Source organism: Asparagus officinalis, chromosome 1 (genome assembly GCF_001876935.1).
Source record: "Asparagus officinalis chromosome 1, Aspof.V1, whole genome shotgun sequence".
In the NCBI taxonomy this organism is placed as follows: domain Eukaryota; kingdom Viridiplantae; phylum Streptophyta; class Magnoliopsida; order Asparagales; family Asparagaceae; genus Asparagus; species Asparagus officinalis.
The window spans coordinates 31004754-31020101 of NC_033794.1; the positions used below are offsets into that span (position 1 = coordinate 31004754).

The 15348-nt window shown below is 45.7% G+C and overlaps 1 protein-coding gene across 1 annotated transcript in view; it reads left to right on the forward strand.

Annotated features, from left to right (window-relative positions):
• The window catches only part of LOC109842137 (CDT1-like protein a, chloroplastic), a 7255-nt gene extending 5311 nt beyond the window's left edge, over window positions 1–1944 (forward strand). Inside the window, exon 4 of the transcript XR_002247299.1 lies at window positions 1219–1944. The gene's annotated coding sequence lies outside the window, so the exon portion shown is untranslated. The remainder of the gene's footprint in view (window positions 1–1218) is intronic.

A 15348-nucleotide genomic window follows, 5' to 3' on the forward strand; every position in this document is an offset into this window, starting at 1 on the left:
TAGGGGTGAGTAAGGGGAATCTGTTAGGTTGTCTCTGAGCAGAGGGGATCCAGGCAGTGACTGTTGGGGAAGGGAGACACGGCGACGGCTGTTGGGGAGGCGAGACCCGAGCGGCGGCTGACGTAGGGTGGTGGAGCTCAGGGATCTCTGCAGGCGGTCAGAGGTGGAGGAGGAACCACAGATGGAGGGGAAGGATGAGGTGTTTTGTCGGTAGGGTTTTGATTCTGGCGGTGGAGCTTGGTCTATGGGAGAGATGAACGAGAGAGAGGGAGATCTCGTCGGCTAGGGCTTGGAGATTGAGTTGTTTTACATGGAGGAGAATAGAGAAGATCTAACGGCTGAAGAAAGAGAGAGAAGAAACAGTATAGGCTTAGGGTTTCACACCCATGGTTTCACACCAAATAAGCTAACACAATTTCATTTTAATTTTCCATTTTTTCATTTCAATTATTCACTTTGATTACAAGAGCGTTTAAATAGAAGAGAAAAATATAGAATTAGAAGATTTCCTAAATCCCACAAATCTCTCATAATCACTTATATCTCTCATAATCAATCACTACTAAATCTAAACCTAATTTGAAATTCAGATCTAAACTAAAATTCAAAATTCAAAATTCAAAATTCAAAATTCAAAATTCAAAATTCGAAATTCGAAATTCGAAATTGACTACTAAAAAACTGAAATAATTAAAATTCAAATACAAATATAGAAATGTCATTCTTATCCTCATCAATATGTTATATAGCACCAGTGCTGATCTAGATATTTTCTCTTTGACATAAATTATCACCAACTGCGATTTTTTTATTATGGAGATTACTTTTTGAGCTTTGCTACAGAGACCCAAAATATGGGACCAATAGAGGGGACAAGTGAGGTGTCTCCCTCCTATTGGATAATGAGTTGGCCATCATTAATGATGACCAACTCATTATCCAATAGGAGGGAGACACCTCACTTGTCCCCTCTATTGGTCCCATATTTTGGGTCCTTGAGGAATTTTTCTTACTTTTTTATTGCTATGGTCCTAACTGCCTACAAATTTTTAATAATATTTTATCTGATGTTCAATCTTCCTCATTTTTCTGTTCTCCTTCTTTGCATATCTTGAAATCAGTACCAAGTTCCATGCACAATACAGGCCTCAAACTTATACTCTAGAAGCATGTTGACTTATAATTTTGGGTGCTAATTCTGCGTCACTTTCTTTCCAGGGAGATGACATTCCGGAAGAGCAACTTCCGCATCCATTCAGCCAAACAAAGCAAACCAACATTTCAAATGAATTAAGACACTACTCAACCATCCCTCCAATTATTTCCTCATCAGCCAATGCTCATTCTCAACATGAACTCGCAGTACCTTCTCATATTTCTAGATCTTTCCAAAGGAGATTTTCTCAAAAAGTACCCATCTCAGATGCACAAAAAACTTCTCTCACATGCCATGACAGTTCACCTCCTATAGACACTTCTCTCGATCGACTCTATCGCTCCATCTCCTATGAAACACGTTTCAAGACTGCCCTTAAGAAGGAAATCATTGCTTGGTTGCCCAATTATCTCTTCATCATCCAAGGCTCTTACAACTCGTGAAGAAGAAGAACCCAAAATAGACATAATGCCTGAAAGCATTTCTCAGAAAGAAGTAAATGCTTTAGAGGGAACACCAGCCAAACTAATTTGCACTCCATCAAAGCTAATGACTGCCACTCCAGATATTCAAACTCCAAAGAGACAACGTACAACCTCCAATGGATTGTGATACCACACCACTGAAGAGGTCAACTAGGCGATCGACTCAAACCAAATTATTATTTAACACACCAAAAAAGAGTGCGACAAAATTGGATGAAGGATGCTGAAACTATTGCAAGAATCGGTATAACTCTTTCATCAGTGGTTGATGACGTTCTCCGTTTTCTACCTCAGTCTCTCTTGTAATCGGTATAACTCTTTCAATAATCTTATGTTATATCATTAACATTTATTTAGATGCGCCGTTGGTTATTTGGGTCATGTCATTGTCTCTGATAATTATTTATAGGTAAGGGAAAAGGAGAGAAAAGCATTTGTGGAGAAGGATATGCTGGTGTTGCTGAAGCAAGGAAACGGCAAAAGCTAATTGCAGGCTTGCCTACTACTATTGACATGATACTTCTAATATTTCAGTCAATAAATCGATCTGTTATGACAAAGGAAGAACTTACTCACAAGCTAATTGCAAATAATTGTAAAATTGTTGACAAAGGTAAAGAGAAATTGTTAGTTGTGTATCAGTTTGCTTATCCGTTGCAAAGTCAAGTTAATATATGCAGCGGCTAACCCTCAGATTTTTGATCATATAGGTGAAGTGGACGAACAACTGAAATGTTGCGCGCAGCGAAAATTTCGGCAGCACTTCGGCAGCACAACAAGAGAGTCAGGTCGCAATAAGAATTCTTGTTTCTCAAAGGGAACAAGAATCTGAAGCCTAATATCTCATTAAAGTGAGATATTAGCTCTTCCTCTCGTCAGCTCTAGGATTGCGCGTCGAGGGAACCTAAAAGCTATTACAAATCACACAAATAGCAGTACAATCAATTTTTACGTGGTTCGGCAAATTGCCTACGTCCACGGGGCAAGGAGGGGGGAGATCTACTATTAGAGGGAGAGATTACAACTAGGGTTTACAATCACTCACAACCTAAACCCTTAAACAAACTCTCAAATCCCTCACACAATTATCTCTCACAAAAGGATGCACAAAGATAAAAAAAGCCGCTCAAAATCACCTCTTCTCTTCTATGCTTTCGCACGCTGTCAGAAGAAAACTCAGCCGACCTTTTAATTTCAAGCCCTCTGCCTTAACTTAGTTTCACGAAACCCTAGGGATATTTATACTGTTGCGGTTCAATTATCTCGGGTGGGCCTGTTCACACGGAAAGCAGCAAAAAAGTTTTGGCCCTTGTGGCCCCCACAACCTACTGATTTCTTCATGCGCACGCGGTTTGTTTGCACCCCGCGTTCATCCACAAGTGGCCCCAGGAAGCCAGCATTCACAATTCTCCACCTCGGTGAAGTTTTCCCAAAACTGAGCTAACACCAAATCATCCAAATGTCCCACTTGGAGAACCTGAACGAGAGTCCAAACAATCTCACCCCCATCAAAATCAACTAATCCAAACCGGCTACATCTGAAAGAATGCCTACGTATCCTCTTGCCCAAGGAATCAAGCCGAACGTAGTTCATCAAATGGCCGCCAACGGCCTCAACAATCACGAATATGCAACAAGTTTCGACAATGATCAAACTTGTTGCTCGGAGCCACCTTAGTGAGCATATCTGCCGGATTATCCTTCATGTGGACTTTCACAATTTCCACATCGCCATCTTCAAGAACATCCCGAACGAAGTGATAACGAACGTCAATGTGCTTCGTCTGCGCATGAAAAACCTGATTCTTCGCCAAATAGATAGCACTCATGCTATCACTGTAGGCTGTCTAAAAATCACAATAGATAGCTTATTCAAACAAGCTCCGACAACGGAGGTCACAATCAGACGACTTCCCAATCACTGCATCCACAACTCCACAATTGCCACAAACGCGACCTCACTTCTGAGATGATTGATCTTGATGGCTGTGACAACAGCATGGCTAATATCATAGCAACTATTAGAGATGCTGATGAGCAGTGGGACGATTTCAGAAATAAAAAGTTGGACTCAGTTGGTGAGTTGCTTGATAGAGAGCTATGGGCGAATATTCATCTTTAAGACACTATGGATGTTGATTCCCGTCTAGCTCCTACAACGAAAGCTACAATCAAATAGCTTTCGGGTCGATGATCGAAACATATAGTCGAATAGTTGCTTGGTAGAGAGCTATGGGCGAATATTCATCTTTAAGACACTATGGATGTTGATTCCCGTCTAGCTCCTACAACGAAAGCTACAATCAAATAGTTTTCGGGTCGGTGAACGAAAGTTGCGAATGGAGGGCTGTTCACATAGATCGAGAAGAGTTACAATTTAACGACACTTCTGACGATTGATGAAAAAACTCTATTCAGCAGTCTTCACAATCTACAGTGAAAGTTACAATCTGACGACTTTCACACCCCACAACAGCTAAAGCCAGGATTACTGAACAACGGTCCTTGCAACGCTCTACAGAAGAAGTTACAAGTCAAATGGCTCCTTCTGAAACGCGGATGTCATCCCCGCGTCACCAAGTTGGAAATGAAGGCGACCCTCGCGTCGTCAATACACAAGCCAAACGTGAGCGACCCTCGCGTTCAATGGTGTTCAACCAACAGCGACCCTCGCGTTCAATGGTGTTCAACCAACAGCGACCCTCGCATTCAAAGGTGTTCAACCAACAGCGACCCTCGCGTTCAATGGTGTTCAACCAACAGCGACCCTCGCGTCGACAATGCACAAGCCAAACGCGAGCGACCCTCGCGTTCAATGGTGTTCAGCTAACACCCAACTTCGCGTCTCAATCCTAAGAAGCGAAGTTGGGTTCTGAACGCCAGATTGGGCGTTTGACTCACTCAAACATAAGTCGAACGGTTCCAAAACCGTTTATCCCACGTTCTGAGGGATTTTCGCCCACGTAGGAGCGGATATAGGAGTCAGTTACAATCTCCTATCCCCCTATAAAAACTCAACAAACCCAACGGAGTAAAGGGTTGGATCATCAGAATCTAAACCAGACGAGTTGGTTAAAAAGCCAGGATTACTGAACAACGGTCCTTGCAACGCTCTACAGAAGAAGTTACAAGTCAAATGGCTCCTTCTGAAACGCGGATGTCATCCCCGCGTCACCAAGTTGGAAATGAAGGCGACCCTCGCGTCGTCAATGCACAAGCCAAACGTGAGCGACCCTCGCGTTCAATGGTGTTCAGCTAACACCCAACTTCGCGTCTCAATTCAAAGAACACGAAGTTGAGTTCTAAACGCCAGAATGGGCGTTTGACTTATTCAAACATAAGTCGAACGGTTCCAAAACCGTTTATCCCACGTTCTGAGGGATTTTCGCCCACGTAGGAGCGGATATAGGGGTCAGTTACAACCTCTTATCCCCCTATAAAAGCTCAACGAACCCAACAGAGCAACGGGTTGGATTTTTGGCATCTGAACCACACAGGTTGGATTCAAAAGATCTAAACCATACAGGTTGGAGATTTTCAGTTCTAAAACAAACTCGACAGAGTTAAAGGATCGGATTTTTGATAATCAGATCAAGGGTTGGATTCTTTATCATCAAAACCACTCAGGTTTGGAGATTCGGCAACAACAGCAACGAAATCCTTGGAGATAGGATTTTTGAACCAACCTCAGAAAATCAAATCTGAGAGAATCCTTCAACAACAGAAAAACAGCTTGATTATTAACCGAATTTTCGGTTCCAACAACTCTATTCACAGAGTTCAAACTCGTTCAGAGTTCTTAAACTCATTCAGAGTTATTCATAAAACTTTCCACGAAAGTTCATCGTTCCCACGAGATAAAGACGGTCGGATCGTCAACGGAGAGCAAGTTCGACGCAATCAATCGAAGGAAGCACTCCATCGCTGCCAAGAAGAACCCAGTTTTAAACAAAGGGGAAAATCAAATTCGTTTTCCTCTCTTTTGTAATCAAGTTGTAACCGAGATCAAAGGAATCAAAGTCACATTTTCTTTATTCTCTTCTTTACAATTTTTCCAACAAACAAAAGATGGCGACTCCGCTGGGGACTAGCTTTTCCGACGATGAAGTGGTGGCTCAGTCCGACGTCCACCTCTTGGGAACGACTGTAGAAACTCTCGTCGTAGAGTTTGATCAGGCGAAATACGAGGAAGCCCTATCCTCTGGATCGCTTAGCCCCAAGGCTAAGCATGGTGTCCGCAAGATCTCCAAGGAGATCAATTCTGTTGTTGAAGAGCCGAAGAAAGCCCTCTCCTTCGGCCAGGAACTCAAATTGGCTCTGCTGGCTGAAAAGCCCACGTCCGCGTCAGCACAGCGTGCTTCGGGCCACAAACGGCCTCTGGAAGAGACGAGTTCCATAAACGTCAACGACGTTGCTGCTAAGGCTTTGAAACAAGCCAAAAAGAACGCCGCTCGCCGACGGAGAAGATCCATCCGACGAGCACACTTACGAGAAAGCCGATTGTTGGCCCAACGCGAAGATCGCGTTTCTAAAGATCCAACCGAACTTGGCGTCCCCAAAGAAGAACGCTCACTGCGTGGTAATGAGCCCAACTATCAGCCTAGGCTGATACAGCTCAAACGCGACCCTGAGTGGCGCGTTGTTCACTCAAAACGCAGCCCTCAGAATGGAGCTGCCAAAACCAAACGCGACCCTCATAGGCGCGTTCCAATTGAACATGACTCTCAGGAGTCTGTTTCACAAATTAAACGCGACCCTCAGGTGCGCGTTCAAACGAAGCATGACTCTCAGGAGTCTGTTTCACCAACCAAACGCGACCCTCAGGGGCGCGTTCAACCAAAACTTGACCCTCAGAGGTCAGGTTCATCATTTAAACGCAGGCCTCGGCCTAGTGTTTTCAAACGCGACCCTCGCGTTACTTCTCAAGAACGCGATCTTCAAGAGGTCCGTCAGGTTCAAAAAAGTCAGCGTGGCTTTAAAATTCACGTTCGACAAGAACCAATCTCACCTACCCAAGGGCAGGGGGTTCCAACTCCACCTCCAAGTCCGGGGAAAGTTTCCTCCCAAGTTCCTGATCTTCGGGAATTGTTGTCGAGAGGAAAATCAGCAGCACAAACAGCTCACCCATGTCAATGTGAGAGGCTTATCTCGGCAGTCTTGTCAGAATGCCCTTGTTGTGCAACAACACCTCGGCAGTCTGTATTCGACAGGTTGACGAATGTCGTTAGACCTGCCAAACGACAACGCCGCAACAAAAAGAAGACAGTTGAAGCGGAATACCCTCAGGTCACTATCAACATGATCGGCCGAGGGAAAGCCTTGCCTACTGATTCCGATGAGTCACAAGAGAGTCATCACTCGACTGTCAGAGAAATTTGTGACCAGTTCGAAGGAGTATATCAGAATACTCGGACTCGAACAGGAGCTATTCGCCCGGTTGACTATCAAAAGTTAGCCAAAGGCATTACAACAAGTGAAGAACATTCAGCAATAGCTGAATCTCAATCGTCAAGCTCTGTTGGAGCACGCGAGGTCTCCGCTTACATGTCAGGGAATCACGAAGACATCGCCAAAAGAGTGGACGAACATCATGTCATGCTCCAGGCGCAACAAGAGACACTTCTCCAATTAAAGGATATGCTGGCTCAGCTTCTTGCTGAAAAAGGCCACAAACCTGAATCTTCCCGGAGAACAACTTCAAAGGGAAAACAAAAAGTGCACGAACATTCAGATCGTGAGACTCACAACCTGGGATCCTCTTCTGAAGGTGAGAAGGAGATGGAGAAAGAACTGCACCCTCAATCTACTAAAGTGGATGAGCTGGAGGCTCGCCTTAACGCAATCGCCAACCGAAGCGAGCTCCGGGAAGAGGGAGTTGTGCGGCCTTACCCTGCTGAGTGGGATACAGCTCCCTACCCACCGAAGTTTAAGGCCCCTACCTTACAACCGTTCGATGGTACAGGATCGCCAAATCAGCACATTTACTACTTCAAGTCCCAAACTGGGGATGTAGTAGCAAACGACGCCATCCTGACCAGGCTGTTCATCGGTACCCTTAAGGGTGTCGCCTTCGAATGGTTCATGAAATTGCCTGCCGGATCTATTCAGAAATGGGTAGACCTGGAAAGGCTATTCTTGGCCAGATTCTTTGAGGACGACACGGAGGTCTCGGTCCCAACTCTTCTTGCCACTAAGCAAAGGAAAGGAGAGTCCATCAAAACCTATGTGGAGAGATTCCGCAGCATGGCATTGCGATGCCCCTCAGGTATGACCCAATCAACTCTGGTTGAAACTTGCAGGCACAACCTGCAGACCCAGCTCCTTGCTCAAATGGGGGTGGCAGAATGTCGCTCCTGGAGACAACTAGTCTCACAAGGAGAACAAGCTGAAGAAATAGTGGCACGGGTCAAAGCCGAAGAAATGCCACAACCCAAGCCGCAGCAGCAAAATCAGCAACGCAACCAGAACAACGCCCAACGGTCTAAGGGGAAGGAGACCTTGGCGGCCGACTACACGCGAGTTCCACCGCCGAACAAGCAGGGCAAAGCGCCAAATCAGCAAAGAGCGCCCAAGCAGTATTCGTTCAAAGAGGAGCACGTGGATACATTATTCCAATTGCTTCGAAAGAACAACAAGCTGCAATTGCCTGAGGTCAGGAAGCCGGATGAAGCAGGGAAAGTAGATGACCCCAGCTATTGTCGTTATCACAGATTCCTTGGACATCCTACCAAAAAGTGCTATGTCTTCAAAGACATCTTACAGAATCTGGTGAACGCTAATGTGCTCACACTGAAGCCAGAGCAGAAGACCGTATCTACTAATATGATAGCGGTCCAATTTGGTGATTTTCCCCCGGTAGTAACGACGGACGGCGTCGTCCCCATTCGCAAGGGAGAAATACGTCTGAAGAATGCTGACTTGCATAGTCAGAAGGACAGGGGGTTGGTGCCCCTCACTACCCCAAAAGGGGAAATCATGTGGGTCCATCCTGATCTGCTGGGAGATCAACAATGGACGAACACCCCGTCCAAAAAGAAGGGAGGCAAGGCTAAGTCTTCCAACATGATTAGCCCCTCCATTACTGAAGATGATGACCACCTCAAGCCTCTTACTGATTCAGAAGAGGAGAGGATTGTTCTAGCGGCATACCCAGAAGGCAATCCTGGCACTCGGTCAGGAAAAGCTTACCTGAGAGATTATGGCCAGAACGCTCCAGAGGTCGTGGAACAGCCCCAAGACGCTGGGGGTTCTGTTCCGAAAAAGCCAGTAGACAAAGGAAAACAGAAGGAGCTCCGATTCCACAGAAATCTCCACCAGGAAACTGGAGAGTCGAGCGCTCCCTTCCAATTCAACGTCATGGCGCAGCTGGCCAACATACCGGCCAGGATTACTTTATATGAGCTCCTAAGGTTATCCAAAACTACCAAGGAAGCTCTGATTGAAGCCCTGAAGAATACAGAGAGCTTCATCACCCAAGTCACCCCGGCTCCCGAAGCCTCTGATGATCAAACGTGTCTACAATGTCTGCAAGCGGCGAGGAGTCTACCCTGCATATCGTTCACGCAAGAAGACATGCAGGTCAAACATGAACATGACCGACCACTGTACTACACAGGATATATCGGATCCTCCGAAATCAGTCGTGTTCAAGTTGACCCGGGCTCAGCACTCAGCATCATGCCCTACAGGGTCATGCAGGTCCTAGGGATTCCCATGCACCGGCTGCACACCACCCAGACTACAATCTTCGGGTTCAATGCAAACAGTACCCGACCCCTGGGAAAGATTAAACTCAGATGCCAGATCGGAGATCTCAAGTCTGAGGTAGCATGCTACATCATAGATGCGGACACGTCCTACAACCTTTTGCTAGGACGACCATGGATACATGCAAACCGCATTGTCCCATCTACTTTGCATCAGGTTATGAAGTACGCCAATGACAAGGGCGAAGTCAGAACCTTGATCGCAGAGAAATACCCCTTCCGAGGAGTAGAAAACTTCCACACCGACTCCGTCTTCTATTTGGAATCCCAAGAGAAAGAAGATGTGGACAGCGGTAATGAAGCTGACATCGAGCCAGACCCCGATGAAGATTGTCCTTGGGAGTTAAACTTTGATGTAATGGGTCAGGGTGAGAGTAATAATGATGTACCGAGTGGGGGCGAGTGGTGCATTAATGAAGATTTCATTTTAGCGTACTTGTCTGATGTCTCTCTTAACAATAAACAAATAGAGAATGATTCTAGTGCAGGTACCAACCCATGGCACGTACTGTGCACCGAGGCGTCACTCACCTTACCAATCCAGTCATCTTTCGCTTCGGATGAAGAAGTGGAGGACGCACAGAAGGCTTTCTTCAAAGTCCCATCCAAAAGGAGAGGGCAGAAGCCGATCTGTTTTGGTAAAGTCAAATCCGAACCACTCCAACGTGAAAGTTCGGAAGAAGACGATGGGGTCCCCCAATTCCATTACCATGAACCCAATTCTAAATACTTAATGAAACGAATGGGGTATAATTTTAATGAGAAACAGGGCCTGAACTTCGGGAAGGGAAGACGAACACCGATCCGGATGTCTCTCACTCCTGAAGGAAAACCTCCGGATTATTATCAAAAAACCGGAAGGGGCGTGGGTTACGTCACACCTCCCCCCGTCTCGGAAAACGAAATCAGTAATTACTTACGTCATGACCAGTCATCTGGAATATCGTCATACGAGTCCGACGTCAGTATTGGACCCTTCTTTAAAAACTTGACTGTGAACATGGTTTCAACAAGTCATCCAGACGAAGACGCAGGGGGTGACGAGGAATTATTGGAATCGACTGATGATCCTTGGATCAAGCGTCTCAATATCCTGTGGGATATGCGTTTCGAACAACGTGAACCACCCACTGAAGATAAAGTGATCCAAGTCAACATGGGAGATGAGTCTGACCCCAAGCCCATCTTTATAGCCGAAGACCTATCATCCACCGAGAAGGAAGACCTTATATCTCTCATCCGAGAATATATAGATGTCTTCGCTTGGAACTATGAAGATATGCCTGGCCTTGACCCGAAGGTTGCCGTGCACCGTCTCAACATTGATCCGGACGCAAAACCCGTTAAACAACAACAACGTAGGTTTCGTCCAGAGATCATGGAATCAATCGAGTCAGAAGTTAAAAAGCTTATAGACTCAGGTTTTGTGAGGGAAGAACAACACCCAGATTGGGTAGCCAACATTGTTCCAGTTCCTAAGAAGAATGGTAAAGTCCGGATATGCATCGATTTCCGCGATCTTAATGCCGCCTGTCCAAAGGACGAATTCCCACTTCCTATCACGGATGTTATGATCGACAACACCTGCGGGTATGAACGGATGTCTTTCATGGACGGATTCTCTGGGTACAATCAGATCAAGATGCACCCGGACGACGAGAAGCACACTGCCTTTAGAACACCACTGGGGGTATATTGCTACACAGTGATGCCCTTCGGCCTGAAGAATGCAGGTGCAACTTATCAGCGTGCAATGAACACGATCTTTCACGAACACCTCCGGAAGAAAATCGAGTGCTACGTTGATGACATAGCGGTAAAGAGCCAATGCAGAGACGATCATCTTGCAGATCTGAAGACCATGTTCGAAATCATGCGAGCACATCAGCTGAAGATGAATCCGACAAAATCATTTCTCGGAGTTTCAAGTGGAAAATTCCTGGGATTTATTGTTACATCCAAAGGAATCTCTCTTGACCCAGAAAAAGTGCGTGCCATCCAAGACATGCCACCTCCGAAGAATCTCAAAGAGCTCAGAGGTTTGCAGGGCAGACTGGCCTACATTCGAAGATTCATCTCAAATCTTTCAGGGCGTTGCCAACCTTTCTCTAAACTCATGAAGAAAGGAGTATCCTTTGTTTGGGATGGAGAGTGCCAAAGAGCATTCGATGAGATTAAGAAATATCTTACTCAACCGCCAGTTCTCGTGGCCCCGATATCAGGAAAACCATTCCTGTTATATGTGAGAGCCATGGATCATTCCCTTGGAGCTTTGTTGGCCCAGAACAACGATCAGGGTCAAGAACAAGCCATCTATTACCTGAGCCGGACTATGATGGGAGCCGAACATCGGTACAATCCGGTCGAAAAAGAATGTCTCGCTTTGGTATTCGCAATTCAAAAGATGCGACATTACCTAGTTGGACAGACAATTCACGTCATTTCCAAAGTAAATCCTTTGAGAGTACTGATGACGAAACCATCATCTCTGAATTGCCGGCTTGCAAAATGGGCCATTCTCTTGTCACAGTACGACATGCAGTTCATGCCCCAAAAGGCGGTCAAGGGTCAAGCACTGGCAGACTTCTTAGCCGATCATCCAGTATCGGGAACGTCTAAATTGTATGAGGAATTACCTGACGAGGTTGCTGAAGCTTGCGCTACCCAAGAAGCTACGCAAGTGTGGAAGTTATTCTTCGACGGTGCATCCAGAGCAAATCCTCATGGAGCAATCACCGCGGGAGTAGGAGTAGTGCTAATCTCTCCAAACGGCCATGTAATCCCAAGGGGATTTTCCTTAATCGAACCTTGCACCAACAACGTAGCCGAGTATAACGCTCTGCTATTAGGCATGCAATTTGCTGAAGAACTTGGTATTCAGCATCTTGAAGCTTACGGTGACTCTCAGCTCATCGTTAATCAAGTTCGAGGAGAATATGAAGCACGTCATGAGGATTTGATCCCGTATTACTTTGCAGTGCTAGAGCAGGCTCAAAAGTTCGAGGGCTTCTTTATCGAATACGTGCCACGAGCTCAGAATGCTTACGCAGATGCTCTAGCCTCCTTGGCAACCTCATTAGCGTTGCCACCGAAGACTGAAACAACGATTCCAGTCGCGGGACGGAAATTATATTTTTCTAAAATTCCTACAGAAGAAAACCTAGACGAGACACCGTCAGAAGAAGTCTGTACAACTTCTATGGAGTTTGAATCCAGGGATTGGCGATTCCCGTACATCGACTATGCCGTATATGGAATTCTACCCGATGATCCTAAGGAAGCGGCCTCTATCAAACGAAAGGCCCTCCGATTCTATTACGACGCAGTCTCTCAAGTCCTGTATCGTAAATCGCATGATGGAGTTTTGCTTCGATGTCTCTCCCGGAAAGAAGCAAAAGAGGCCCTCAAGGAAGCTCACGGCGGAATGTGCGGAGCTCATCAGCCTGGAGCTAAGTTAGGAGATCGCCTCCGACGCATCGGCTATTATTGGCCGAAGATGTTTTCAGACGCGGTTGACTATGCTAAACGTTGTCACGCGTGCCAAATTCATGGGGATTTCATCCACCAGGCGCCAGGAAATTTACACCCCACATCAGCGACTTGGCCATTCGAAATGTGGGGTATGGATATCGTCGGACCGATTTCCCCTCCGACATCCAAGGGACACCGGTTCATTCTAGCCGTGACCGATTATTTCTCCAAATGGGCGGAGGCAATCCCGTTGAAAGAAGTCAAGACTTCAAACGTGATCAAGTTTATCAAACATCACGTCGTCTACCGTTTTGGAGTCCCGAGGCGAATAGTTCACGACAACGGGACACAATTCGTCAGCTTTGGGTTCCAGAGATTCTGTGACAGATTCAGAATCCAAAGTGTTGCATCTACGGCTTATTATCCGCCAGCAAATGGTCTTGCAGAAGCCTTCAATAAAACCATAGTGAAGCTTCTCAAAAAGTTTGTTTCTAAAAGCCGGCGCGATTGGGATGAAAGACTGGGTGAATGTCTTTGGGCTTACCGTACTACAGTAAGGACCTCCACAAGAGCTACGCCATTCTCTTTGGTATATGGCTGCGAGGCGGTACTACCATTGGAAATTCAGATTCCTTCTCTGAGAGTCGCTATCACAACTGGACTAACAGAAGAAGAAAAGCATCAACGACGTCTGCAAGAACTTGAAGCCTTAGACGACAAGCGACTTCAAGCTCAACAACAAATAGAGTTGTATCAAGCCCGTATTTCCAAAGCCTACAACAAAAAGGTTAAGGAACGGATCTTCAAGAAAGGCGATCTAGTGTTGGCCAACAGACGACCCATGGTGATGACACACAAAACCAAAGGGAAGTTCAATCCTAAATGGGAAGGGCCCTTCGTAATAGAATCAGTCTATTCGAACGGAGCATACCGCCTCATCAATCAAGAAGGAGACAGGCTCATGATGCCAATTAATGGGAAGTTTCTCAAGAGATACTTCCCGTAAATCATGTAGCCCCCTAAACCCCAACCAAATCAGGCTGGGGGTTGCCTATTCATAGTGTAATTCTATCTTGTATTTCGTCATGTTAACACTACACCTCTGACGATTGTAATTTGATGGAATTATTCTGAATAAATGATAAAGGGAATTTCGATAACATTTGCATTATTTTCTATTGTCTTGAACCAGATTTCAATAAAAAGAGACGATAAAGAGCAAAAGTGATATCATTTTCATTCGATGTGGTTAATCCAAACACAAAATGAAAAAGATACAAAATTCCTTAATCAAAAACAGGTCAAGAGCTAAACATCAGGCTTCATTAACTTGAGGGTTTTTAGCCTAGACTTGAAAGCAGAGAGTTTCTCCCGGTGAGCTGCTCGAACTTGTTCCTCGATCTCCTTTCTGAGTTCTGCTTCAATAGGAAGAGTAGCAACAATGTCCTTACGAGTCTGCTCAGCTGCGTGGAGTGTACGGCAAAATTTCGTATAAATTTGGCCACTTTTATGCTCAAGCTCTTTTCTGACATCCTCATAGTGGGCCAATTGAGCTTTCTTCTGGTCCAACTCGGCCTCTAATCGAGCGATAGTCTCTTCAATATCACGGATATCAGAAGCAACACGTTTGATTTTAGCATATGCTTTAGAGTGTCGCTTCCTTAAAGTTGATATGCGGGCCTTTTTATCAGATAGTTCCTTGCGAAGATTCCCTGGGTGATGCGCTCTCGAGATTATCGCCAAAGAAAGGGCCGGCTCCACTTCAGAATCTAAATTGGCGCGCTGTAACTCCCTGAAAGCTGTCAATTCTGCCATCAAAAGAGTGACCCCACCCTGGCAGTGCTCAGTCCAGGATGCATCCCCTTTGGCCTTGATGTCGTCCAAACATTGGCTCAAGATGGATTTACAGTCTTCAAGAGAAGCCCCCTCAACACTGATCATACCAATAATTGTTTGCATCCAACGTTCCAGTTCATCAATTGATTTCTTCAGAGCTCCTGAGCGTGGAGGAGGAAGAGTTGGATAGATTGGATCCGTATAATCATCCTGAACAGGTGTTGGAGCAACTTCAGAAGAAGGACCCTCTTCAGCCCCATCGTCTTCAGGAACTGAGGGGATCGATTGAGGCATTTCGTCCTCTCCATCAGTGAAACGCCCAACGAGCGCAGACTTCATCGCATCCCCCATTATTTTGGCCCTCTTGGAATTCTTGGCCATGACAGGTATCCGCTTACGGATTCTCCTGTCATACTCACCTTGCTCAGCAGCAGAAAGAGCTTCCTTACCCGATCTTAAAGAACGAGGTGTAGGAACGGGCTCTTCTGCAGGAATCTCCTCAGTTGTCTTTTCTTCAGGAGAATCATCAATTGGCTTTCCCTCTTCAATTCCTGTAGGAACCTCATCTTCAGAAGGTTCTACGGTGGACAAGTCTTTAGGAGCTTCAACGGCTCCGGTCGCTTCCTGTTCACAA